The 24,960-nt window shown below is 39.8% G+C and overlaps 1 protein-coding gene across 1 annotated transcript in view; it reads left to right on the forward strand.

Moving 5' to 3' along the window:
- Positions 1-21,411, forward strand: part of LOC132883417 (RAS guanyl-releasing protein 2-like) — a 111,882-nt gene extending 90,471 nt beyond the window's left edge. The window contains exons 17-18 of the transcript XR_009654322.1: positions 7,972-8,571; positions 20,924-21,411. The gene's annotated coding sequence lies outside the window, so the exon portion shown is untranslated. The remainder of the gene's footprint in view (positions 1-7,971; positions 8,572-20,923) is intronic.
- Positions 21,412-24,960: the final 3,549 nt, after the last annotated feature.

The raw sequence follows: 24,960 nt of genomic DNA on the forward strand, positions 1-24,960 counted from the left end.
GGGGTTTGGTTTGTGGGCACCAGGGCGTGTTCCACCATAGAGATGGGCCATGCATGCCGCACATCAAGGGGGCCAGACCTCCTCCTCTCGACCCTGTAGTACAGCCAGTGTCCGATAGGTCACTGTTACCAGGTATCAGCACGAGGAGCCACTAACATAGGACATTGCTGGTGAGAGGCTAATATACTGACAGGGCAAGACTTACGCACTCTGCTTGCCTTTTTGCGGTGCTGCAAGCAGCGTTGCTAGTCAGCGGTGAGGGCTGAAAGCAAGATGTGATGAGCACATGCACACTTCACCAACACACTAGATGCATCAACCAACCATTTGATACCCTTAAAAACAAAGTGCGTTACGTATTCATCAATCCTGTTCAGTGCTTTATTTCCATTCATTTGGCATGTCTGAGAGAGCATTGTGCTAAAATGTAGGTTCGTGTTTTGGAAATGTGAATTAGCCTAATGGATGGATAAATCTGTGAGGAAACAGAGACGTCAATTAACTTAGGCCTTTAAAGCACTCAGTGTTTATTGTTTCTAAATGCACGTTATCTTTTGAGCACTCTAAATGCAGCTTCTCTGCTTGGGTCCAGGTTTTCAGGAAGTGATTTTACCTTTCTTGCATCCTGCAGCTTGTGCTTTCATAGCGATGATGATAAATTCATTACAATATCTTTTTCATTTCTTTGTGCTGATGCCAGTGTGGGATTTTTTAAATTTACTTATTTTTAGTAAAGGCAAAGGCATTTAAAGACAGTGTTCATAACATCTACATACGGTAAGCACTTCATGACAACAGATGTAAAGCTAGATAAACCTCGATATGTAATAATCCATAAAATGTTCATAACATGTTAGAATATGTTTATGAGCCATACATTATATGTATTTTTTAAATAAAAATGCATTGTTATTCCATAGCAATTTGTATTATGCATTAGGAATTCAAGGACATATCCTGAACGCTAACTCTTCCTATGAATGCCCAGTGCATAATGACTGACGAACAAATTCATAACGTTAAAATGCATTCATGAGGCATTAAATATAATGTGATAATTATTTATGAAAATGCATTATCATTTATAGCAATGGTTAATTGCTAAATGGCTTTATAAGTAGTGCTTTTAACACATGATATCACCAAGCCCATTTTGCATTTTCATGCATTATGAGACGATATAATGTGCTATAAGCACTATTTATAACACATTATTTCAACAATTTGTAAATGCAATATACACAATGCTATTTAAATGTAAATATAAATGTAAAGCCATTTCATAAATAATTATAACGATGTATATAATGCCTTATGAACACATTATAACATTTTAAGTCATTATACATATGGCCTTGATAGAAAATGTTATTTCTTGAACTCACCAGAATTTTATGAATGAATGACCCTACTCCATTATAAATCAACCTGGAAGTTATCAGAGTACAAACTTGCTTCAACAAACAGCTGTCACCTTTTAGTAACTTGGAACCAAATGTTGTAGCATTATGATCATTTGAATTGAATTGTAGGATTTTATCCTGTATCTGAGGCTCTGCTTTCCCAGTGAGGTTGTGCATTAATCCGTGACTGCTCCTCACTTATCTACCCACCACTGCTCCAAACGACACTCTATTCAATTGAATATGTCGAAACAAGTCGAAGAATGATTCCGCTAACTACCTAATAACCACAAGACGAAGATTGTTAGCAGCAGGAAGAGGCCATCTTAATGACAATCTGCTCGCTAACAACATCTCGAAAACGAGTGCATGATAGCTGCTGGAGGTTTGCCATTAATGGGATGTTGCTGATTGCTGGTGAGCCTCGGAGAGTAGGACTTTGTCAATACCTCGTTTAGAGGATATTATTGCCCCATGCTGTTTATGAGCAGGGTGATTCAGAGTTCAGAGACATACAGCTGCAGCCTGAAGCCAGATTTTTAAGTCGACTAAATTCATTGAGAGAACTGAGACACAGGGAAATTACTTTTTAACATCCTTCTTTTTTATACCATCAAGGGTGGCATCATGGGTCAGTGGCATCAAGGCATTTCTCTATGAGCTCTGAGGAAAAGCCCTTAATCTGATTTTCTCATCTTTATATTCTACTGTGTCAAGATAATGCTTACTTATTGCTGTTCGCCTCTTTATTCCTTTAAGAGTATTAGGCAAATGTCTCTGGATCATATTGGCACTCCTTCTGTGGGTCATGAGAGTCCACCTTGAGGTCGAAATGCACTCGGCAGACGTTAGATGGAGCTGTTGAGCTTCTGCAAACAAAGCAAATGAGTGGTGACAGGGTTTTTTTTTTACCCTTGGAATATTCCGAGATCCCTTGACAAAAAAAAAAAGGTGGTTAGGCAAGATAAGAAATGGGAAAAATTTCTCTCACATGGACAGACACATAGATACGGAGGAATAATTAAAATACAGATGGAACATAGCCTTTATAATCCTCATTATGGCCTAATTTGCAGTGACCATGTGATATCAAGGAAGACATTTCAGTGTTTGCATTCTGACTCCAAAGTAGGACTATCTTGATGATTAATTAAAACTGTTCAGTTGTTCAATACCATTATACTCTCTCTCATATATGGAAATACACCACTCGTATTTTTCATACGAGCTACATCTGGGACATGGAGAACCAAAATCATGACATAAATCTCTACATGTCACTCGTGAGGAAATCGATGAATTATTTTGACAAATTTGGGTACTTTTTTTGTGAACGTGTCTATATAATAAAAAGAAAATCACATGTTAGCTTGACGATATAAAGTTTATCTTCTCGTGTTGAAAAACTTGTATTTTTCATATGAAATACATCATGGATCTGAGTGACATATTTCCTGATATTTCACTCTGATGGCGTCACTCCCAGTGTTTTCCTGCTTACTAGACATGCGTTGTCAAAATGGTGAACCGATTCAAAATTAAAACTCTTTTGATTAACTTGCCTTTTGTTGTGGCTCTGTCCATATAATATAAAGAACATTACATGGTTGCACAAAGACATGAAGTTTATCTTCTCGTGTTGAAAATATTTTCACTCGTTCACTTCAAACACTCATAAACATTCACCACTCGAAGATGAATTTCATATCTTTGTGCAAACGTGTAATGTTCTTCATATATATATATATATATACAGTGGTGCTTGAAAGTTTGTGAACCCTTTAGAATTTTCTATATTTCTGCATAAATGTGACCTAAAACATCATCAGATTTTCACACAAGTCCTAAAAGTAGATAAGGAGAACCCAGTTAAACAAATGAGACAAACATATAATACTTGGTCATTTATTTATTAAGGAAAATGATCCAATATTACATATCTGTGAGTAGCAAAAGTATGTGAACCTCTAGGATTAGCAGTTAATTTGAAGGTGAAATTAGAGTCAGGTGTTTTCAATCAATGGGATGACAATCAGGTGTGAGTGGGCACCCTGTTTTATTTAAAGAACATGGATCTATCAAAGTCTGATCTTCACAACACGTTTGTGGAAGTGTATCATGGCACGAACAAAGGAGATTTCTGAGGAGCTCAGAAAAAGCGTTGTTGATGCTCATCAGACTGGAAAAGGTTACAAAACCATCTCTAAAGAGTTTGGACTCCACCAATCCACAGTCAGAGAGATTGTGTACAAATGGAGGACATTCAAGACCATTGTTACCCTCCCCAGGAGTGGTCGACCAACAAAGATCACTCGAAGAGCAAGGCGTGTAATAGTCAGCGAGGTCACAAAGGACCCCAGGGTAACTTCTAAGCAACTGAAGGCCTCTCTCACATTGGCTAATGTTAATGTTCATGAGTCCACCATCAGGAGGACACTGAACAACAATGGTGTGCATGGCAGGGTTGCAAGGAAGAAGCCACTGCTCTCCAAAAAGAACATTGCTGCTTGTCTGCAGTTTGCTAAAGATCACATGGACAAGCCAGAAGGCTATTGGAAAAATGTTTTGTGGACGGATGAAACCAAAATAACACTTCTCATTTCAACCAAAAAGTTCTATGTTTGGAGAAAGGAAAACACTGCATTCCAGTATAAGACCCTTATCCCATCTGTGAAACATGGTGGTGGTAGTATCATGGTTTGGGCCTGTTTTGCTGCATCTGGGCCAGGACGGCTTGCCAACATTGATGGAACACTGAATTCTGAATTATACCAGCGAATTCTAAAGGAAAATGTCAGGACATCTGTCCATGAACTGAGTCTCAAGAGAAGGTGGGTCATGCAGCAAGACAACGACCCTAAGCACACAAGTCGTTCTACCAAAGAATGATTAAAAAGAATAAAGTTAATGTTTTGGAATGGCCAAGTCAAAGTCCTGACCTTAATCCAATCAAAATGTTGTGGAAGGACCTGAAGCGAGCAGTTCATGTGAGGAAACCCACCAACATCCCAGAGTTGAAGCTGTTCTGTACAGAGGAATGTGTTAAAATTCCTCCAAGCCGGTGTGCAGGACTGATCAACAGTTACCGGAAACGTTTAGCTGCAGTTATTGCTGCACAAGGGGGTCACACCAGATACTGAAAGCAAAGGTTCACATACTTTTGCCAGTCACAGATATGTAATATTGGATCATTTTCCTCAATAAATAAATGACCAAGTATCATATTTTTGTCTCATTTGTTTAACTGGGTTCTCTTTATCTACTTTTAGGACTTGTGTGGAAAATCTGATGATGTTTTAGGTCATATTTATGCAGAAATACAGAACATTTCAAAGGGTTCACAAACTTTCAAGCACCACTGTAAATTTCCTAGCTAGTTAGATTTTGTAAATTACTTTGATAAATTAGCTAGCTATTTATGTTTTGTCAATTAGCTTGTTTAAACAAGAAAGCAATTCAGGTGTTGTAAATTAGCTTGTTTAAATTAGCTAGCTGGTTAGCTTTTGTAAATTACTTGGTTAAATTTGCTTGCTAGTTTTGCAAATTATTTTGATATTTAAGATCATTAAGTTTTGCTTGATGGCTTGTTAAATTAGCTAGCTAGATGAGAGTTGTTAACTGGTTTGTTATCGTTCATAGAGAGTTTGATTTTGTGAATTAACTTTTTAAGTATCTAGACACAGGGTAAAGCTCAGTGAATGGATGAATTAGCAACCGAGTTTAGTTTTTTCTCCTAGATTGTTCATATGTATGAGGTTGTTAATAAAATGTATTTATGTTATGGTTACTTTATTACCATTATTTTTTAAGTATTTCTTCTTCGAAGTTGTATTATATATTATGATGTATTATGTTTCTTCCTGTATAATAATAATAATAATAATAATATTATTATTATTGATTTATCATAGTAAGAGAAGCTCTGGAAGATAGAATATCATATCAAACAATACAGCTACAGCTGCCATTTTGGTCAACCCAGTGTCATCTCTGTAATCCAGAGAGAGGTTTCTGATATTTCTACATGCACTCCACCCAACCTCAGTCTGCGGTTTTAAGTCTCGTTCCACAACCTTTAACCAAAGAGAAATAGAGAGAGAGAATAAGCAGCTGTTGGCAGAAAATGACATTCTACTGGTAGCTCACAGGACTGACACTAAATCAATGCTGTGTCCTGCCAGCCAGAAATGCTGCACATATTTAATATTCCTGAGAAGGGTGGAGGGAGGGAAGGCAGGTAGGGGGGATGAGAGCAGTTGTGCTGAGGCTCGTGGTTTGAGTGGCAGGTCTGCAGATTACATCTCCTGAGAGAGGGATCTTTCAGTGCAGCCTCAGTTATCTATTTACCACCCTGCTCCAGGGACAGACACACACACACACACACACACACACACACACACACACACACACACACACACACACACACACACACACACACACACACACACACACACACACACAGAGAGAGAGAGAGATGAGTTATGGGCCCTTCAAGGTGAAACTTTTTTTAAATTCATCATACAATCAGATATATTCTCATCAGAGTTAAGGGTTTAAAACATGGCAACATGAGTAACAAGAATTTAACACTATTTAACCATCCAGAATGATCCTGACCCATATACTCATAAAACAACCCTGAACTCTAACACTAGCAAATTTGAATGTTGCATGAAATCTACTTCGAGATCTGAACATGCTATTTCTGAAATGTAGGAGGTGTGTGAATGCCATTTATGTGCATTTAGCCTCCACTCCAACCCTGTTTCCATGTTGCTGAACCGACCCGCAAGTACATGATATTAAGTAAATGAAAAACTGTGCAGGATCTCACATAAATTTCATGGATTTTTATTTGAGATTGGCCTCAAATATAAAGATGTCAACCCTTTCACCACTGTGTCACCTCATACACAGGGGTTTCCTGATTACTATGAGACCGGAATAGCGGTCTGCAGCGGTGAAAGGGTTAAATCAATGCTTGGCAGTAGGCACAGACTTGACAGAAGTGAAAGAAATATGAAGAGAATACTAAGTGCAAGGGGACACACTCGTCCTAAGTTTGCCGAACTGACCCAGGAGAACGTTGACCTAAATGAAAAACTTTGTGAGGTCTTGCAAAAATATGTCTTTTTTTTTTCTTCTTCTGTGTTCCTTCTGGGACTCTGGAGAATACTGAAGACTTAACCATGGTGGAAAATTTACTGTCACTGCAGACTCCTTCTGTCATCTCCAATCAATGTATCAATAGCTACATATGTTTCTTTGTTAAATAACAAGATGTTTTTAATGAGTACGTTATTAGGGTTAGATTATGCGGAGTGTAAATCAGCTGTAACTCGACAACTGGTTTTGTATTAGAATGAACGCATTGATGTATACATGTGGTTTGAATTAGAGTCATGATAACTATGAGGATTGTCCTGTCAGAGAATATTATGTTACATTACATTACATGGCATTTAGCAGACACTCTCATCCAGAGCGAAGTACAACGAGTGCAAAAGTCAGGTACAAGAAGTGTTCAACTTCTAGACAAGAAAATTCTCGTGGTAAACTGAAGGTAAAATACTGAAAATACTCTGAAGGTAAGCTGTCCCTAATTCCTTGAGAGTCTGGTAAGCTAGCACCAATGTCTTAAATTTGATGCGAGCTGCAGTAGGTAGCCACTGCAGGTTGGCAAACAGAGGGGTAACATGGGAAGAACAAGGGAGGTTGCAGACCAGGTGAGCTACAACATTCTGGATGAGCTGCAGGGGTCTGATGGCAGAAGCTGGAAGGCCAGCACGGAGAGAGTTGCAGTAGTCCAGACAGGAGAGGACTAGTGCTTGGACCAGAAAAGGGCAGATCCTTCAGATGTTGTAGAGGAGGAATCTTCATGTCCGGGTCACTGCAGCGATGTTCACTGATGAGGAGAGTTTGTTGTCGAACACGACCCCTAGGTTCTTTGCACTGGGTGAAGGAGACCTAGACCTATGCCCTAGGGAGATGACAATGTCCAGGGGTGGAGAGGATGGAGCAGAAATATAGATCACCTCTGTCTTGCCTGGGTTGAACTTCATATGATGGTTGTCCATCCAGGTCTGGATGTCACACAGGCAAGCAGAAACGCAAGCGGAGATCCATGTCAGAATATGAGTCAACCTTCTCACCAATCATAACAGATATACTGAAATGAATTCTCACTCTGAGTTAGTATTTGTTTTTCTCTCCATTTTTCTTACAAATCTTTTCCCCTCTACTTTTAGTACAAATACATTGTTAACTCTGTCTCGCCCACCCGTATTTACCACACACACTCTCATAATCAGTCTTTCAGGCACTTAATATGTGGTTTTATACTATGTACTCTATGCCTGTAATAGTCTCATAGTATTTGTGGTTTGGCAGATTGTCAATCTGGCTGAAGTCCAGATATCTCCTTTGGCTTTGTCTCTGAAAAGAATGCAGAAGTTAGATATTGTTTTAATGGAAAGATTATTATAATCAAAGTGAAACTAGCTCCTACAGAGAATGTAGCCTTTTCTAATGATGTTTCAGTCACTGAAAGGGAGTGAATTTTCCACAGATAGGCCTGTTCAGGTTGAACGTCGTCCCCGAGAGAGCCGAGCAGAGTGTGGGGAAACTCTTCACCAGTCTCCAAACCTATTTGATCATGAAGACGAAGCCACTGATAAGCTTGCAGAGCCTGCACACATCCTGCATTGTGCTGCTCAGAAAACTCATTTACTGGCTGAAAAAGAGGCACCACCTCCAATCACAGTCACTCATTCACCACGTCTGAGATTTTATTTCAAGACTTGACCCTTGAGCCCCACTACCCTTGTCGAACAAAAGACATCAAATAAAGGATGCACAGAAAAGGACTTCGGATCACTCCGACAACGATTGTGTCTCCAGCTTCTCTCCTGTCTTTCATCTTACGGTATGAAAGCTTAGTCTTGAATTTTTTTATCTGCTTTTTTCATGGACGCAGAGATGCACAGCAATGGATTTAATTCATCATAATGCCTGTTGCTTCAAGACAGCCACTCAGAACATCATCTGGGGTTTTTTGTTTTGTTTTTGCCTTTTTTTAATTCCTGCCTGATGTCATTCTCGAAGAGGCCTTTGAATGTTTTTCAAGGCCATGGAAGTGGATCACAGAGGAAACCTTCTCATAACAGAGGTGAGTCATGTAAATCTGAGCCTGAAATGGTTTCTTATTCATTCTGTGGTTATTTTATATGTGCACAGTGTTGGACCTGGATGAATCAGAATTTCAAATGGTGCACATGGTTACAGCAAGGTGAAATACATTACTTTTTGAACAAAATTCACATTTCTAAGTAAAGCCTACAATAACAGTATTATTACCTCTGCCAAATGTGTTGGAGGAGGTTATGTTGTCGCCTCTGTTTGTTGCCTGTTCCCAATGTCACTCAAAAAATAGTGAGCGGATTTTGATGAAATTTGGAGGAAAGGTGGGCCATGGGCCAAGGAACAATTGATTAGGTTTTCATGCAAATCCGGATATATATGTGGAACCAGGATCAAAATATATACAGTATATGTGATCCAGGATTTTTTAAACTGTTCCCAACATAACTCAAAAAGTATTGAATGGATTTTGATCAAATTTGCTATACAGCCTGAGTATTATCTTAGGTTGAAGTCATTTGATTCTGATAATAATATTACATTCAAGGGATTTAGCAGATGCTGTTATCCAGAGCAACATACCCAGAGCCGCCTGGGGAGCAGTTGGGGGTTAGGTGTCCTGCTCAAGGGCCCTTCAGCCATTCCTGCTGGTCCCGGGAATCAAACCAGCAACCTTTTGGTCCCAAACCTGCTTCTCTAACCAATAGGCCATGGCCTCCCATGTGGTTTGATGGAAGTATACACTCTAATGAGTGACCTTCTACAACCCCGATTCCAAAAAAGTTGGGACAAAGTCTCATCTCATTATCTCTAGCCACTTTATCCTGTTCTACAGGGTCACAGGCAAGCTGAAGCCTATCCCAGCTGACTACGGCGAAAGGTGGGGTACACCCTGGACAAGTCGCCAGGTCATCACAGGGCTGACACATAGACACAGACAACCATTCACACTCACGGTCAATTTAGAGTCACCAGTTAACCTAACCTGCATGTCTTTGGACTGTGGGGGAAACCGGAGCACCCGGAGGAAACCCACGTGGACACAGGGAGAACATGCAAACTCCACACAGAAAGGCCCTCGCCGGCCACGGGGCTCGAACCCGGACCTTCTTGCTGTGAGGCGACAGTGCTAACCACTACACCACCGTGCCGCCCGTTGGGACAAAGTACAAATTGTAAATAAAAACGGAATGCATTAATTTACAAATCTCAAAAACTGATATTGTATTCACAATAGAACATAGACAACATGTCAAATATCGAAAGTGAGACATTTTGAAATTTCATGATAGCAACACATCTCAAAAAAGTTGGGACAGGGGCAATAAGAGGCTAGAAAAGTTAAAGGTACAAAAAAGGAACAGCTGGAGGACCAAATTGCAATTCATTAGGTCAATTGGCAATAAGTCATTAACATGACTGGGTATAAAAAGAGCATCTTGGAGTGGCAGCGGCTCTCAGAAGTAAAGATGGGAAGAGGATCACCAATCCCCCTAATTCTGCGCTGACAAATAGTGGAGCAATATCAGAAAGAAGTTCGACAGTGTAAAACTGCAAAGAGTTTGAACATATCATCATCTACAGTGCATAATATCATCAAAAGATTCAGAGAATCTGGAAGAATCTCTGTGCGTAAGGGTCAAGGCGGGAAAACCATACTGGGTGCCCGTGATCTTCGGGCCCTTAGACAGCACTGCATCACATACAGGCATGCTTCTGTATTGGAAATCACAAAATGGGCTCAGGAATATTTCCAGAGAACATTATCTGTGAACACAATTCACCGTGCCATCCGCCGTTGCCAGCTAAAACTCTATAGTTCAAAGAAGAAGCCATATCTAAACATAATCCAGAAGCGCAGACATCTTCTCTGGGCCAAGGCTCATTTAAAATGGACTGTAGCAAAATGGAAAACTGTTCTGTGGTCAGATGAATCAAAATTTGAAGTTCTTTATAGAAATCAGGGACACCGTGTCATTTGGACTAAAGAGGAGAAGGACGACCCAAGTTGTTATCAGCACTCAGTTCAGAAGCCTGCATCTCTGATGGTATGGGGTTGCATTAGTGCGTGTGGCATGGGCAGCTTACACATCTGGAAAGACACCATCAATGCTGAAAGGTATATCCAGGTTCTAGAGCAACATATGCTCCCATCCAGACGACGTCTCTTTGAGGGAAGACCTTGCATTTTCCAACATGACAATGCCAAACCACATACTGCATCAATTACAGCATCATGGCTGCGTAGAAGAAGGGTCCGGGTACTGAACTGGCCAGCCTGCAGTCCAGATCTTTCACCCATAGAAAACATTTGGCGCATCATAAAACGGAAGATACGACAAAAAAGACCTAAGACAGTTGAGCAACTAGAATCCTACATTAGACAAGAATGGGTTAACATTCCTATCCCTAAACTTGAGCAACTTGTCTCCTCAGTCCCCAGACATTTACAGACTGTTGTAAAGAGAAAAGGGGATGTCTCACAGTGGTAAACATGGCCTTGTCCCAACTTTTTTGAGATGTGTTGTTGTCATGAAATTTAAAATCACCTAATTTTTCTCTTTAAATGATACATTTTCTCAGTTTAAACATTTGATATGTCATCTAAGTTCTATATGGAATTTTGAAACTTCCACATCATTGCATTCCGTTTTTATTTATGTAGTAATCCCCGATGTGGGTGGAGCACAGAAGCACGGCAGGCGAGAGTTCGTGTTCACACACACGGGCTTTATTGAGCTTTTCAGCTTTCTTTCTTTCTTTCTTTCTTTCTTTCTTTCTTTCTTTCACTCATTCACTCACTCATGCACACGTGTTGTGGTCGGGAAGCGAATCCCTCTTCTCTCCTCTCCCCCTCCCTTTATACTCCATCCCTGCAACAAACACACACACGCACACACACAAATTGACATCAGGTGTAATGACCTAGCCACTTACCTTCCCCGACCCCGCCCTCCATTCACAGACTGCTGCTTGGCCACGCCCCCGCTGCCACAATTTACAATTTGCACTTTGTCCCAACTTTTTTGGAATCGGGGTTGTAGTTATTTATGTGTTATTGGGCATATTTACATATTTAAGTAATATCACATGAGCAAGAATGTGGTTATACTGAGTATTGGCATGGTTGTGATTCAGCTGGAGGCACAAGGCCACAGGTAATCACCCTCCTGCTGCTATTCACTATAAAAGCACAATTGTGTGTGCAGTATTGCTTTTATACAACCATTTCATAAATAAGGAATTGATATAGAGAAACTGATATTTTGAACACAACATGAGCAAATAATTAGTTTATTTTTGCTCCAATCAAATGATCTTTTTTATAATTAGAATGATAATTAATGCTTGATTATGATCAGAAAGTGTTGATTAATTTTCTATAACAGCAGTTCAGACAGTACTTCCAACGACAAGGTTTAAAGCGTTTTTTATTATATTGCATGTGCAAACAAACAAAATAACTGTAATTGTTGATATTTTCTGTAAAGAGATGTTTAACAGTTTTGAAGGAGTCTCCAGTGATAGTGCTTTGTAACAATCAGAGGTGAAGCTCTCACTTTACATTACATTCATGGCATTTAGCAGGTAATCTTGTCCAGAGTGACGTATAACATACCGAGAGCAGTCTGGAGTTAGGTGCCTTGCTTAAGGGCACTTCATCCATTCCTGCTGGTCCAGGGAATTGAACTGGTGAGCTTTCGGTCCCAAAGCTGCTTCTCTAACCATTAAGCCACAGTTTCTCCCAACTGAAGTTTCTGTTGCGTTAGTATCTTCAGGATTCATGAAAAGCTGTGTTTTTAAAATTGCCTTATTAACCTCTAAAGAGAGCAAAATAAAAGCAGGAATGACTTTTTATCGCTACTATAATATAACTGATAACAGGAATTACTGCAACTCCTGGGAAACTTTCTGACTGTTACACAGCGCTGATACCGGAAGCGTCTTTATTCCGTCTCCTAATGGAAAACTTCACCATATCAACAATTATTCTATCCACATTCACTGGACATGAGCAATTGCATGCTCTGATTAGCTAATCTACTACTAGGCTATCAGCTCATATACCATGAGTATAGAAAAACAAAATGGCAGACCGTGTTGCTGAACCAACTGAGGACGAAATAAAAACTCTACTTGAAAACAAAACCGCAAAAAAGCAACAAAATATAGAATGAAAGTGTTTGATAGTTAGAACATATATTTTTTTCAAGAATTATTATTATAGATTTTTTCACAAATTGTTACTGTTATTTTGCCAGTTTATTTACATTCTAAGCGGAAATGATTGTGTCAGAGATTTTGTATAAAGTTTTTATTTATTGAATTTGCAAAAAATAAAAATAAAAATGTTCGGTTTTACAATATCCAGTGAGCATGGATAGAATAAAGCAGTTATTCCACTCAATCTTGTCATACATGGCTTATATAAGCTCATGTACGACCTGATTTCTTTGAATAACTGTTCATTACATGCTTTTCTTTGTTAAATCTTGTTCTATAAACTTTTTATTATTTGGCTTCAATTAGTTTGAGTGTTTGCCATACAATGAGTGTGAATGAGCTGTTACAGGTTTGCACTTTCAAAGGGGTGTCATCAGTCAGCATACGCTGTGAAAATAAGGAAATGAAATGAGAAAACTTTGTTTTTTTCTCTTTTTTTTCATGATTACCAGAAAATTCAGATTATGTGAATTCCTGTTCATGCAAAAGTTTAAAATATTTCACGGGTGAATGAGTTGAGGAAATAGTGTGAGACACAAAAATGTACATTTTTCATGATCTATAATAGATGGCTCCTGGAAAAAAAAGACATTTTAAACATTATATCATTCTGAAATATTTAATAACTATATTTCAGGGTAAAGTGATATGATAGTGAGCAGGGACAAGATAAATGCTGCAAAACCTAGACACGCTGCATGCTCTTTTTTATCTGAAACATGCACACAGGTTCTTGTGAACGGCATTTTACAGACGGTTAAAATGTCTTTCAGCTTTGCCTTACATACATACTGTATTTGTAAATGTTATATCAGTAGAATACAAACCATGGAATCATAGAACCCTCTATTACAGTTCTTACCTAAACAGGTTTCTGTTCATTTTTCAGAACATTTAGAAATTTGTCTTTTGTAATCACCCATGCAAACCAGATGCAACTGCAAAGAACCATCCCGTAAAGGACATTCCTCAAGCGCTCTCTCTCTCTCTCTCTCTCTCTCTCTCTCTCTCTCTATCTATCTCTCAATAATGTGGTGCATCAGTTTCTCCTGGCAGAAATTGGACACGAAGCATAAAATACGCACTTGACCATTTGGTTTCTTTTAGGAATTGATTTTTCCAAGAGCACTTGCGTTTCCCAATTGACTGCCTCTGCACAGTAAAATAGAGCAGAATGATTTCAATCTTTCATTGTTTTCCTCACTGGTACCTTGTTCATCATGGTATAGACCCTTTTCACGTGACGTCACGACAAACGCGGCCGCCATTTTGGACATGTACTACCAGTAGTTTACCACAGCCAGCATTGAGGAACGGCAGCAAAGAAAGTGTTTATTTTCAGCAAGACTTCCATCATGCCACTATATTGTTGTGCACCTGGATGTAGTAACCATCAACAAACAAGGCAAGGGTTATCATTTTATCGGATCCCGGTAGATGCTGACCGACGGAGAAGATGGATAGCGGCCATAAACAGGAAAGATTGGCAGCCCTCGGCATACCAGCGCTTGTGCAGTGACCACTTTGTTGGAGGTAAGACGAATAAAATTAGCCAGAAAAGGCATTACATTGCTGTTAACATTCTGTGGCGGCGAGTGTGTAACCAAATAGGCTAAAATAACCCATTGTAACCTCTTTGTTCTTCTGTAGTAGCTATTAGCTAACGACATTAGCTAGCGTTGTGTTCCTTTGCTGTTGGTAGACTGTAGGACAGATCAGAGGCAGTGTCCTACAAACAGCGCTTAATTTGAGGGGGAGCAAGCCGGAGCGCGCTCCGGAACCTCAGGTGTTGGCTCCGGCAGCTATTTACACTGGATCCGGTGATCCAACACCTCTTTTGACTATGTAACAAAAAAAAACAACCAAATAATTAAATAAAAAAATGCAAGTTTATTTAGTGTTAATGTCTGATTTTGATATCTGTCTTGTTGGTGATTTCTCTCATGAAACGACATCCACAAAATATCTGCAGATGAACTTAATTTGCAGTGTTATTACAAAACATGCCCAGAAGCGCAACGCCGCGCCCCCCCTCCCCCCCTCTTTTTTTCCGCACCGGAGCCGCTCATCCTCTGCGCTCCGGACCTCCCACTTTACAAATTAAGCACTGCCTACAAATAAGTGTTCAAAACAAGAGGAACATGTATTTGTCTCTTAAATCCAGGCCGTTCCCTGTAATCTGTAACAACGGTTGGAGAAAGTAATGGCAAATAGTGAGTGCACAAACCATAGAAGGGAAACTGTACACAGCACCAGGGCAGTGTGATGGTATGTCTACTTTTAGATTGTGTTAGCTTATCAATGAACACACTCGTCACTCGACGAGTTTCACGTCTTTACGACGGATACTTAAATGTTTGTTAGGTATTATTGTTGCAGTCTTCGTGGCTTCGTGTACTTCCGTACGCCTGTAAACAATCCAGGCGGAAGCAGATAAACGTCGCTCTCTAAGCCTGCTAACCTCAATTTTTGAAAATACCTCTCCCTCTGCTCGCCCTGTAAATGCCCTACGTCGCTGGATAGCGAAGGTGTTTTCTGCATCTCGCTCCTTTTTCTTGTATGTTCTCCGTTTGTCGCCTTCCTTGCATTCAAACCAATTCGAGCCGAAGTCCGCTACATGTCCAAAATGGTGGTCGCGTTTACGAAGGTCACGTGACTGAAAAGGGTCTATAGTGACCTACATGATTACTGGCCACCCCTTGTAAAGATTAGTAAAAAGGGTTAGAAAAAATCCACCTGTTGGTGAAGTCGCTTCATCTCACTGAAAAAATGAGAAAAATTCAACCTTTAATTGAAAAAAAAAATTCTTCAGAGAAAAACAAATCCCTCATCAAGTAATAATTATTTTCAACAAAAACACGTGCCACTATTATTGGCACCCCTGCATTTAATACTTTGTACAACCTCCCTTTGCCACTAAAACAGCAGTGAGTCTCTCCTATAACATTTTATAAGGTTGGAGAGTACAGAGCATTTTTTCAGTATGAGATGAAGCTACATCACCGAAAGGTGGATTTTTTCCAACCCTTTTTACTGATCTTTACAAGGGGTGCCAATAATCATGGAGACGCATGGTAGCTTGGAATTTGGCAATGCTGTCTTGCTGAATAAGTGTCGGTCCAGGCCGTGATACACTGGCATGCTTTTTTTTCCATTTCAATTTTTGATCAAATAAATAAAACCATCCCACTGTCTTCTATGTAAATAAGTACATAAAACCTTTTTTGACTGAATATAAAGTCAGAGCCCAACTAGGCCAAGAATGAACATTTCACACTGCATTTACTGAACCTATAACCAGCTAATGGCACAGTGCAGTAAAATTGAAATCAAATGGAAGGGATTCATGGTCCATTTTAGGGAGACCTAAGCCTTTGTTACTCCATTATAGCAGTTTGAAAGTGCACCATTTAAAGACATCTGTGTGTATATATTAGCCATTCAAGCCTAACTTTAGCAGACAGAGAGGTAGCACTTTGTAAATGTTGTGCTAGATGAATTGCCATTAATATCTATTTTATATGCTTGCCAACACCTTTGATATAAGGTTTTATGTCACTAAACTCTGTGCTTTATTAGACTCTCAGGCATTATATAGAACATTAGAGGAATTAAGTGCTCTAGTGGATTTAGAGATACAAGCACTCACTTTGTTAACTCATTACTCTCATGAAACAACATTGTTCTTTTAACCCCTTGGCTGCCACCCATAATTAATTGTAACGTGCCGGGCATATAGGACAAAAATAGGTCAAAATTGGAATTTTTTAATAATCTTTCTCTAACTTGTTTAGAACTTTATATTTTTAATATTTGTCTAGAAAAATCACAAAAAAATCACTGTTGTAGAGTAAAAATAACTTTAGTAATCAAAAACAACTTCAAAAACATTGGGTCTTGTCAATGAGAACCTGTCCATAAACATGAATTACTAGTACTTGAAAACACAATGTACATCAAGGGTCCATGTATTCCAAGTAACTGGGTACCATTTTTATGATGGTCTTTGGTATGACCCAACCGTAAATAGAACTCATGATCGAGAGGCGGACACACTAACCATTAGGCCAACTCACGGTAATGTGCCATTGTGAAGTAAAAGTAATGTGCCATGTAAGGTACATAGAAGGAGGTGTTTATGACGAGTAGCGTACGTCATAAAGCACAGCGGTAAAAGATTTCATGATGTATGTGACTCGTCCAAGGGCATTGAAGGGGTTAATAAGGTCTAGCTGCTATGAATTCACCTCAGTGTCAATCAAAACAGTGACAACACATGAAGGACATTAAGACATTAGGACATTCCTTTTCCATGAGTCATCTGTTAAAGGTTGTGAAAAATATACATTGTTTTGTTACCTGAACACTTTCATTCCAATGAAATTCTTCTTGGTGGCACAGTGGTTAGCACTGTCACCTCACAGCAAGAAGGTTCTGGGTTCAAGCCCAGCAGCCAATGGGGTCCTTTCTCTGTGGAGTTTGCATGTTCTCCCTGTGTCTGTGTGGGTTTCCTCTGGGTGCTTTGGTTTCCCCCACAGTCCAAAGACATGCAGGTTAGGCTAATTGGTGGCTCTAAATTGACCATAGGTGTGAATGTGAGTGGTTGTTTGTCTCTATGTGTCAGCCCTGTGATGATCTGGTGACTTGTCTAGGGTGTGTCCTGCGTCTTGCCCATAGTCAGCTGGGACAGGCTCCAGCTTGCCCGAAACCCTGCACAGGATAAGAAGCTTATGGATGGATGGAAATTCTTCTTTTTTCAGCTGCTCCTGTTAGGGGTTGCCACAGCAGATCTTTTATTTGATTTGGCACTTGTTCCTGATGCACTCCTCCCCAAGCTATCCTGGCTTGGGACCAGCACTAAGGCTACATCCACACGACAACGGCAACGAGATGTTATTTAAAAAAATTTCGCGTCCACATGGGCAACGATCAGTAAAATATCAGGTCCATATGGCAACGCAACGCTTGCTGAAAATGATGCAATACACATGCCACACCTCTAGGGGCACTGTAAGACGGTCCCTTCGGAGACACCAGAACAATAGAAGAAGTAAGGACACATGCGCATAAACTATTATGCGCGAGACTTCATATTAGCCACAAAGTCAGAAAAATCTGTTCGTAAAATTACATTATAATGACCAAATACAATGAAAAGTATTTTTCCAGTCTCACCTGTGAAAGGTAATCCCATGTGATCTCGTTTGGACGGTAAACCTGTTGGTACAGTTAAACGCAGCACATGAATGAGGCATCTTTATTCTCCGCTTTGACCCATCCAATATGGCGGCGAGGATGACGTATGATTCTACGCGGAAGGCGGCGTCTTTAATGGTCCGGAATAAATTGAATGCTACACGTTGATGGATTAATTTGTTCTTCTACGCCCTTTTTGAGGAATGTATTGTAGGACTTAAACCAACATCTGAAGAGGTGAGATCGCTCCTTTTTTTCCCTATTTTTGCTGGCGGGATTGACTCTGCCCTAAGGGCTATTCTCTCTCTCTCTCTCTCTCTCTCTCTCTCTCTCTCTCTCTCTCACTTTGCACCATTACGCAATAAATATTCACAGTGAAAATATTTTGTAAGCGCGTTTCATGAACCAAGTTATAGGATTTGTTGACAACTCGCATCGAGTTCATTACACTTCTACCCGGCGTGAAGCACTCATAGTCATGTGGTTGTGACGTCATCGTAAACAAATCCGTTCTACTCATCCAGACAACTTCGCAACGGTAACGTTGCCAGATCTTTCCACTCTGGAACCCGTTCTCAAAAGATTGCGTTTTGGGGCACCCAAAACGCCGGTGCCGTGTGGACACCAGGCCTAAACGATAAACAATTGTATCGGATTCACCTGAATCCGTTGCCGTGTGGACAGGGCCTAAGTATGCACTGGCTTGTGCGACCCCAGTGGCTGGGTATTTTACCTAACCTGCATGTCTTTGAACTGTAGGGGAAAACTGGAGCACCTGGAGGAAACCCACACAGACACAGGGAGAACATGCAAACTCCATACAGAAAGGCTCCCATTGGCCATGAGGTTCGAACCCGGAATGAACCCGACAGTGCTAACCACTACACCACCATGCCACCTTCATCCCAATGAAATATTTGGATTATTCCACATTTCATTAAGTCACATGTTCAACAGGAACCTGCATCATTCAAATTGCATAAGTGATGACACCCTGTCATTCTTTTTTCTTTCTTATCAACAATATGGTGCTGTTGACTGATAAGGTAATATTGTTACCCAAATTGCAGATTGAAAATATTCATGAAAACCATATATTTTATTTATGCCATTCGCACGGATGCTAGTTAACCACATTTAGTGTATTTGTGAAAGCTATACTAAAATACCTCATCCCTGTTACTCATTTAAGAGCAAAATACAGCCAGTGGTCTCCGTTTATCAAGCTGGATATGAACGGATTTATTTGCAAATTGTTTATAGGAGTATTTAAAGAAGAAATTTGGTATTTGTGGAGGTGCTGTGAAAATTTCAAGAAAACAAACAAACAAACAAACAAACAAACAAACAAACAAAAATGTTAATTTCCTACATGCGCTCTTTGAAAGTAGTTTCTCTGTGTGATGTGCTTGGTGTCCATGATCATCTAGTTACGTACCTGCAAACTAGTCGCTTTTCGGCGAAATTCGCCGTTTTGCAAACAAAATATGTCATTCTCGTGATTCATCTAGATCTGAAGAGTTTTTTTTGGGGGGGAGGGGGGGAGGGTGGATGGGACTTTCAGTAAAATGGGATTGCCATCTTCACAAGAGTCATTTGGCCAATCAACTGCTACTCATTTGGCCAATCACAAACATCCAAGTCAATCCATCTTTCCCACGGCGAACTAAATCTTTGCCTAACTAAACCATAGACAGTAAACATACAACCTGCGTCAGAGACTTCAGAGATCTATGGGCACTAACGACAGACTTGAGGTAAGTCTCGTTATCTGCCAACAACGTAATATGCTGTGTAAATTAAACTTGGTTTGTCAAAGATAATCCTACTTTAGCAACGTTACGTGTGTCGTGACATGAAACCTTTTCCAACATGTTTAACGTTATACATAATGTAAAGTTTTTCAGCTTGTATGCTAACATTAGCTAGGATGTCAGCTAACATCAGTGAATTGTGTGTTAACGTTAACCTTTCATGCCAGTCGGTTCAGTTCGAATAATTTTTGTGAAGGCTATCTCTACTGCATCCGTACTGTTATCTGATGATAATGCGACATTGTCACAAGATGAGGAATGAAAATGAACACGTAACATTAATGTTAGTACACCGGCGGTTTTAAAGTGACTGAAACACCTTCTCCGGTGGATCATTTAACATGGATGGATGTAGTTAGAGTTAGCCTTTACAAACGTTTATGGTAACAAAAAGGAGTCCTGACCCAGCCGATAATATTTGGTAATTCTTTTCCAGAATGAGGGAGCTTAAAGAGGAAGATGCTGTTTATGTAGCAAAGCTTGATGCAGGTCTGAGGTGCAGGTGGAGCTGGGCCTGGCTAAAAATCGAGGTCAAGACTGAAGTGAAGGGAGTTCAGCACAGCTTCCCGCTGTCACAGTTTTTTTTTATAAGATAGACAAAGCCGGGCATTCAAAATGTAGCCTTTGCCAAAAAGAAATAAATTATAGCAATAAAGGCTCTCATGCTCTTTTGGCACACTGCCAAACAGAGGTGCACTGTCAAAAAGTGTGCACTGTTATGAGCACATCCAGTGTCCTTCCAGTCCCAGAGCAAAGTGCTTCCAAGGGGCCTGATGTTATGAGGGAGCGAGTTAGGGTGCCTGTACCTACATTTCAGCGAGTTGCCAATGCAGAGGTGTGTATAGATTAGGCTAAATAGGCTAGGCTTGTAGTTTTCTGTAATTCTACCATTTCACTGTTTAACAGGTTACTTGATATTTGCCAGTAGGCTAATGTTAGACAAAATAGGAGTAGACTAGCCTACATTACCAAAAAATATTGTACATTGCATGTTTACTTAATTTAGAGATTACGGTAACTACCGGAGCCTAGATCATGTCTATTGGAATGAGGATCCAGTCTTAACAACTTTGCAGTAGCAATGGAAGTTTGTGAATATTAAACCAGCTTTAATAATGTAAATCTAATAATATTTTCTTTGTTTAGGCAATGGTTCTGGCTACTCTTGCTGAATATTCACTTCCTTTCACCTTTGCACCAGTGGTGGTGAACCTGGCCCAAGTGCTGGCTGAAGACAAATGGCCCTTTTCCACTACCCTTTTTCAGCTCACTTCAGCTCGCTTCAGCTCACTTCAGCCCGACACGGCTCGCGTTTCGACTATCCAAAAACAGCACGACTCAGCTCGCTTCAGCCCTGCTTAGCCCCCAAAACTCGCACGGTTTTGGAGTGGGGCTGAAGCGAGCCAAACCGAGCCGAGTGAGGCTAGGGGCGTGAGGAGACACTCCCCTGCGCGCTGATTGGTGAGGAGGAGTGTCCTCACATGCCCACACACGCCCCGCGAGCACGCTGGGATCTGTAAACACCGTAAACCCGGAAGAAGGAGAGTTACGAATTACGAGAATTATGAAGCCTTATGTGCCTTGCCTCATCTATACGCTCTTGCCAGTATCTGTTGGCGTTGTCGGTGACAACAAGCCACAGCACCAAGACCAGCAACACTAACGACTCCATGTCCTCCATGTTTATTGTTTACTCTCCGGGTCGTGAGACTACCGCTTAAAAGCTCACTGATGTCACTGTTTGCGCCGCCAAACGACACCACCTGACGTCCACCCACTTTCGCTAACTCCACCCAATGTGTCCACCCACTTCCAGCCAGCACGGTTCAGCGCGGTTGTAGTCGAAATGCAACTCCAACAGCCCCACTCGGCTCGACTCAGCCCGACTCAGCACGGCACAGCTCAGCCGCGTTGGTAGTGGAAAAGCGGCAAAAGTAGCCCTTAGTGGGCTGAAGCTATGTTGCCCGAAAGAGACACATGGCAAAGCAGAGGAAACTGGCCATGGAATGGCTTGTCCAGGCCAAAAAAATGAAGAAATGAGATTTACTATTAGTAAATTACTCAGCTTGACGTTGTTGTTACTTGATTGTGGTTGATTTTGTTGATTGACCATCAGCCATTTTGCACTGACTGACCAAAAAACAAGGTTATGTTAATAAACAGGTGTTTTGTTTACCTGTAGCTATGTTGCACCTTTTTTCGGAGAGGGGGCGGACTCGGGTTTTGGTTTACGTCGGGGGGGGGGAGTTTGTCACCTTTTTCAGACCTTCTGAGTTTGCAGGTATGTAGTTAGAATATAGTATATATTTTTTCTCCATTTTCATGTCAAGCTATTTTGTTTTCACCTCAATTAATTCAACTTTGCTGTGAATTAACCTCTCCTATTGAAGATAGAACTAAAGAATTGGTATTCCAGTACACATTTAAGCTAATTTCAGTGCCACATCCAACAGCACACACTGGAAGGCAGACAAATTCAGAATGGCTTTTGAATACAATATTAAATGCAATAGCTTTGACAGTTGGGGTGTTTTGGCAAATTATTTGTTTGCTAATGAATATTTGTCCTCAAATCACACTTTTGCCACTTTTGTCATTATTACTCCCTGCTGCTAGTTTTTCCATTTCCAGTGTCTGGGAGGCAAGCCAACAGCACACTCATGCTCTTTAGACAAGTGATGTTCAGCCAGTGTCCTGCTGTCACCAACACTTTCCAATCACATCTTTATGAAACTTCATTTTTCATAATTTTTGTACAATATTTACCTTCATGTTTAGCTGGCTTAGACAGTAGCTTTTGGCTAAAATTGTACAAATTATATTTCCCAATATCCAACCCCAAATCAGAAAAAGTTGGGATGGTGTGTTGAAATTGAAATTAAAACCGAAAACAATGATTTGTAAATGATATTTGACCTGGATTACACGCAAAACAATACAATAGCACATTGTTTGATGTTGTACCTCATAAAATGTATTCTTTTTCCAAATAAACATATGTCAATTTTGATTCTTGCAACACATTTCAGTAGAAGTTTGGACAGTATAGCATTTATTACTTTGTAATGTTGCCATTCATTCTCACAACATGCAAAAGATGTTTAGGGACAGAAGACATCAAGTGATGAAACATTTCAGGTGTTATTTTGTCCCATTCTTCCTGAAAACAGGTCTTAAGGTGTACAACAGTACGGGGTGGTCATTGTCATATTTTTCATTTCAAAATTCTCCACACATTCTTTATTGGGGACAGAGGGGACAGACATCCTCTTCTTCTACAGCCATGCCTTTGTAATCTGTGCAGAATGTGGTTTTGCATTGTCTCATTAAAATTGCCCTGGAAAAGATGTCAACTTGAAGGCAGCACATGTTGCTCTAAAATTTCAATTTACTTTCTGCATTAATGCTCCATCACAGAAGTGTAAGTTACCTTTGCTAAGGCCACTGACACAACCCCATACCATGACAGACCCTGATGTTTGGACTTGTTGCTGGTAACAGTCTGGATGGTCCTTTTTGTCTTTGGTCCTGAGCATCTATTTCTCCCAAAAAAAGAAAAAAAAGCCTCATTCATGATGATTTAAGGATGTTAAATGATAATTACCATCTGTTTGGCTTCACTATAAGAGAATAATTTCTACCTAAAGTCATAATCCATCTCAGGTTTAGATGCAGGGCCCTGCACACTAGGGATCCCTGTACTACTTTCATGTCCTCTGATGCCCATTTATGCTCTTAAGTGCTGCCCAATGGCAATAAAACAAACAAATTGAGCAGGACTGCAAGTAAAAGGCTTGTAATGTGAGATGCATCCAACCTTGCTGCTTTCTTGCATTTTAAAAGGTCTTTTAAAAATCTTTGTCTTCAAGGACATATTAACAAGAAACATCAGTCCACTAAATTGCTCATGTTAAAATAAAATCAACAAGTGCAACAAGTCAATGCACTGACAAGTCATTGTAAAGTTACGATGAATGCAGAAGACAGTTCAAATCCAAGTGGGATATTTATTCTCTGCAGTGAAAAATCCTAGAAATCATAGATTATAGGTAATTATAGGTTACTAAATCATAGATAATAGTAATTCAGTAGTTTTGTGGCATTGACTTAAATGTCAAAAACAATGAAATGTAACCAAAATTGCTGTAAAATATAATACAGTGCCTTGCAAAAGGTTTTGCTTTTCTTGTTTTTACATATTTGTTATACATAATTGTTTGATCTTCAAACTGAAATTTAATACAAGACAAAGCTAACCTGAGTAAACACAAAATGCAGTTTTAAAATTACTATTCCATTTTTTGCAAGAAAAATGTCAGTTACTCAATCAACCAATTCACCAAATTCAACTGATGGGTTCAATTAGACGAGACACACTCAGGCTTGATTACTGTCAGCCCTGTTGAATCTAAATGTCAAGCAGGCTTAAAGTTCTCAACAAGTACCATATTATGCCATGATCCAAAGAAATTTCAGAAGAGATCAGAACAAAATGAATTGAAATATATGTCGTTGAAAAAGGTTACAAAGCCATTTCTATGGCTCTGGGACTAAAACAAATCAGAATGAGAGTCATTATCTCTGCTTGCATACAAAAACTCCTCAACAACTCACCCAGGATGTGACAAGAGAACCCAGAAGAACATCTAAGGAACTGAAGACCTTGCTGGCCTCGACATTCAGCATTCATGGTTCCACCATTCGAAAGAGACTGGGCAAAAATGCTATCCATTGGAGAGTTGCAAGGTGAAAACCCCTTTGAACCAAAAGGAACATAAAGGCTCGTCTCACATTTGCCAGTAAACACCTTGATAACCCACAAGCCTGTGGGAAAATCAGTGTTTGCAACTTTGAATAAGTTTTTAACAAGCCAGATATGTTAATCAAATATTAATGTTGAAGACCTGATAACCAATTGTATACTATTGGTAAATTTTAAAAAATGACATCACATTATAATCTTAATTAGTGTTTATAAACCTTGTAGATGACTTATGAACCATTTATTCACAATAAAAGCCAGCACACTAATCATATATACTGTAATTAGTAAACTATATACAATCACTTTTGTAACTAAAGACTTTCATAAGCACAACTTTGTCATACTGTAAAACTGCGTTTTTCCCCATTTTTTTTCTATTTTTCCCCACTTATTTGAATGGATTTGCATGACCATAATT

The sequence above is a fragment of the Neoarius graeffei genome, chromosome 3 (assembly GCF_027579695.1).
Source record: "Neoarius graeffei isolate fNeoGra1 chromosome 3, fNeoGra1.pri, whole genome shotgun sequence".
Classification (NCBI taxonomy): Eukaryota; Metazoa; Chordata; class Actinopteri; order Siluriformes; family Ariidae; genus Neoarius; species Neoarius graeffei.